The sequence below is a fragment of the Palaemon carinicauda genome, chromosome 9 (assembly GCF_036898095.1).
Source record: "Palaemon carinicauda isolate YSFRI2023 chromosome 9, ASM3689809v2, whole genome shotgun sequence".
In the NCBI taxonomy this organism is placed as follows: domain Eukaryota; kingdom Metazoa; phylum Arthropoda; class Malacostraca; order Decapoda; family Palaemonidae; genus Palaemon; species Palaemon carinicauda.
The window spans coordinates 15,452,514-15,457,346 of NC_090733.1; positions in this window are offsets into that span (position 1 = coordinate 15,452,514).

The following is a 4,833-nucleotide window of genomic DNA, read 5'->3' on the forward strand; positions in this document are numbered from 1 at the left end:
GCGGACTCCTTGAAGGTGAACTGCCGACAGGTACCACTTCTTCTTTTCCGCCAATCGGAAAATGGCCAACATCACCTGGTTGAGAGGTGGTGACCTCGATCCTTGTCGATTCAAGTATCTCACAACTACCTCGCTGTCTATCACCAACCTTTCGTGGATCGAGTGACGCGGGGAGACTTTCTTTAAGGTAAGGAGCACTGCCCTAGCTTCTAGAAAGTTTTATGTGAAAGGTCTTGAATAGCTTGGACCAAGTCCCCTGGACTTTTTTCCGATGAAAGTGACCTCCCCATCCCTCCTTCGAGGCGTCTGAGTGAATCGTCACCGACGGGGGAGGTGGCTGAAGAAGAACCGACTTCTTTAGATGTCTGGCTTGGGACCAAGGCCTGAGAAGAGTACTTAGCCGAAGCGGCTGGTCTTCTCAGATCTCTTCGCGCGTTTGATGCATAACTTCTCCAAACTACGATTGCATCCTTTAGCTGTGCTCTTAGCACTGGGTCTGTCACCGAAGCAAACTGGAGAGAGCCCAGTACCCTCTCCTGCTCGCGTCTTGATATCCTTTCGGAATCTAGAAGTCTCTTGACAGAACCCGCTATCTCCTTCCTTTTCTTCCGGGATGGAGAAACGGTGTGACACAAGGTCCCAGTGGATTCCCAGCCACTGGAACTTTTGAGATGGAGAAAGTCGAGACTTTTTTCTGTTGATCTTGAAGCCTAGGTACTCTAGGAACTGGATCACTTGACTGGAAGCTTGCAAGCATTCTGTCTCGGATGCTGCCCACACCACCCAGTCGTCCAGGTAGGCTACTACCTGAATTCCCTTTAGGCGTAATTGTTTGAGAGCTACAAAGGCAAGCTTCGTAAAAATCCTTGGGGCTATGTTTAGCCCAAATGGCATGGCTCCGAAGGCGTATAGTCTTCGTTGTAGCCTGAACCCTAGGTTGGGGGAGAGTCTATGGCTGATTGGAATGTGCCAATAGGCGTCTGACAAGTATATAGAGACAGAATATGCCCTCTTGGGCAGTAAGGTCCTTATGTGTTGCAGTGTTAGCATTTTGAATTTGCAATTCACTATGAACTTGTTGAGTGGCGACAAGTCCAGAATGACTCTGAGCTTTTCCGAGTCTTTCTTGGGAACACAAAACAGCCTCCCTTAGAAATTGATGGGCTTCACCCTTCGGATCACCTTTTTCCTCCAACAGTTCTTGAAAGCACTCCTCCATAACGGGGGTGGAGTGTTGGAAAAACCGAAGGCACGGGGGTGGAGTGCTGTACCAGCTCCCGCCCAGTCCATTCTTGAGTAGGCTGTGGGCACAGGGATCGAAGGTCCACCGATCCCGAAATTTCAGAAGTCTCCCTCCTACCGGTATCACCTCACTCGGACTGCCGTCCTGAGGTCTTGCCTCCCTGACCACGACCACCCCTGAATCTCCTTCCCCTTGAGGAGCGTCTAGACGAGCCTCTGGCTGCTCCTCTAGGCTTTGCTCGAAAGGAAGTAGCCTGCCCTTCGAACGCTGGGGTGAATGCCGTGGACTGTGTCGACACGGCCTGGGGTACCCACTGAAAAGTGGTCGGGGTTTGTGCCACGATCTGGGGCACTGGGGGCAATGGCAATTGCAGTTGCTGTTGCTGTCTAACAGGCTTGGCTGGCCGAGACGGTAGCCTAGTCCTCATAGTCTTCCTCTTTGGTTGAGGACCCTCATCCGGGGAAGACTTTCTTTTGATAGCCAGGCCCCACTTCTGGAGAAGGTTTCTATTCTCCAAGGCGGCCTTTTCAACAACTTCTTTGACCAAGTCGGTAGGGAAAAGGTCTTTTCCCCAAATGTTGGAGGAGATTAGTTTCCTTGGCTCGTGCCTCACCGTAGCCGAGGTGAACACGAACTCCCTACAAGCTCTCCTTGCCTTGACGAAGCCATAAAGGTCCTTCGTCACTGTGGCCAGATGAGTCTTGGCCACCACCATGAACATTTCATGGACCTTTGGGTCACTTGCCATCGTCTCGAGAGTAGTCTGAAGAGACATTGAGGCAGCCAGTCTTTCTTTTGTATCGAACTCTCTTCGCAAAAGAAAGTCAGACAGCTTAGGGAGGTCCTCGCCGAACTGATGTCCGGCAATATCAGCCTCCAACTTTCCAACTGAGAACGTAAGATGGACGTCCTTCCAGTCTTTGTGGTCCATAGGCAGGGCCAGCGACAAGGGTTTACACTCCTCTAGGGAGGGCAAGGCTTGCCGGCCTCGACTGCTTTTAGTACAGCCGCAAACCCTTTCTGTAAAAAGGGGAAGGCTCTAGTAGGCGAAGGCACAAAGGAAGGGAGCTTCCTGTTCAATGCGGCTACCTTTGAGTTAGAGAAGCCCCTCTCTTTCATCGAGGATGAAAGTAGAGCTTGAGCCTTAGCATGGTCCATCACTATGACCTCCTTCGGCTCTGTCTCCTCCTTTGAAGCTGGTTCCTTCCTCAGCCGGACATAACAGTCCGGATATGATATCTTGCTGGGCCAGAATTCCACCTCCTCCAGGGGAACTGAGCCCAGCTTATCCGAGATGACGATCTTTCCAGTCGTCATTGGCATGTGCTCAGCATACCTCCATGGGTTAGCATCTGAGCACAAGGGAAGGTCTTTCACATTGAGCTTTTTCTGGGGCCCATGTGATTCTGCAAGGCACTGCATTCGCAGTTCCATTGCAGCCGCCTTCTCCTGATTCTCCTTCTGCATTTGTTGGATCATTCCAACAATAGAAGAGAGGGCCTGTCCCAGCTCTACTGGGAGACCGGTCGATGTTGAGGGAATAGGCTCCGGAATCTGAACCGGAGTAGCCGACACCTAATTGACCTCTACCTCTACAACGTCTGGGGCTTGAACTTCCTCCTGGGCTTCTGCCAGGAGGTCTTCCTCCAGACACTCGTCCACATCAGACATCCTGTCATCTAACTGGATGTCTTGCATCGCGACCGCGACTTCAGCATCCACCTGGATCTGAACTTGGGGGATCTCCTCTTGAGGCTGGGGAATCACTGCATCAGCTGATGCCTTAGGGAAAAGATACGCCCTCATCTTCTCACTTGGAAGATAAGGGCCAGAAGTGTTCTTTTGGAAGCCCCTTACCCAGGTACGAAGCTTCTTCCTAGCTATATCCCTTGATTCCGCCGTCCTAGGGGAATCAAAGGCCTCAGTAATCAGGTTAGTGCACACAGTACATACCTGAGGGTCCCAATACCGGAGATCTTCCTTGGAGACAGCGCATGCTGCGTGTCTCCTACAAAACTCATGTCCGCAGAGGTTCTTGCTGCGGACGTTGCAGAAAGCACTTCCGCACTTCGGAGGGTCCTTCTGTAAAGAGAAGAAATTTCCATGAGTATCAAGTGAACTATGTATCACTGGATATGCATAGTATAGCATAACAATTCAGAAAGGAAAGACACACACTTGTGTTTCCCTCACAACCTATTGTTGCAGCCTTCCAGATAGTAAAATCAAATGGTTAATCTCTTCTAGAGTAACCAATGCAAAGTTTCCAGAGGAAACAGGTGGAGCTCACACCTAAGCAATGATTTTAAAATCCTGGATAATAGACAGGAAAGAACTCACTTTCCTATTTGTAGGGCAACAGCAAAGGACTGTGCAAGAAAACACAAAAGTGTTAGAACACACAGTGCTGTACCAAAACCCATACTATAGTTTTCCTCTTACTGTATATGTTATACTGAAGAATACTAGTACAGTATAGGAGGATGTGTGCCGGCCGGCACCTGCCGGACGGCACATACCATAACTAGCTTTAAAGTATACTACTTAACAGCTATAAGGCGGCAGAACTCTGGTTCAAATGCATGTGCCGGTCGGCAGCAATTGCCGGCCGGCAACAGCCAATGTCTGCCGGCAATGGCTGCCGGCCGGCAACTACACAAGGTAGTACCCAGCTGCTGGGCACACTCTTGGTGACCGGCAGACAAGGGCTGACATTAGCCGGCCGGCAAAGGTACAGGACCGATGCCAGCCGGCAGCAAAAGAACCAGAGGACTACACCTGCCCGGCTGCCGGCCTCATAGGCCGGCAGCCGGGTCGGGTACAGCACTAGAAGAAAAATAGGATGGATGCCGGGATAAGAGTGTACACTACCTCCAAGCCCGGCAATCCGAAAGAGTGCATATAAGGAAGGGAAGAATCTAATTCAGGCTTCCTGGCCAATGCCGTCTGGCTCTACAGGCAGGCATGGATAAGGGACCAAGGGAGGTCCGGGCAGCACTCAAAATATAAGACACTTGCCGGCCGGCAGGGGGCTGAGTCAATTCCACATCCTAACCTATACTAGGTCCAGATGTAGAACGACGTACAGTACTGTAATGGCTAGGCCATTACGGAGATAGAGGGGGAAGGGACAAAAGAGGGTCCTACCAACCTTGCTTTAGTGACGGATCACCCGCAGCCAAGAAACTTATCTTAGCCTAAGGGAGATATAAGGGGGGAGGCCAGCAATACTTGCCAGCTCCCAGAGCACCAAAGCAAGGAAGGTGTTGCCACTCCCAGGGAAAGAAACTTATCCTCCCCCGAGAACAGCAACAAGGACTAGTCTGGTAGATCACAAAAGAAGGAATCATATCCACAGAAACCTTCGGTAGTGACCTAAGGAGGCTAAGCCACCTTTGTCTGTGTCAGGCCATCGAGGGAGACTTTACCCCAAGCCAGACAAGCACAGACTCAGACTAAAAACTCTGTTGTTCTGTCCCTCTTTGAACCAGACTTACTGGAACAGGAAGGTACAGTAACACCCCAGTATAGTTTTATCGAAAATGAATTCGGAAAAAACCACTTAGGGATAAGCCCAAGGCTTAAACAGA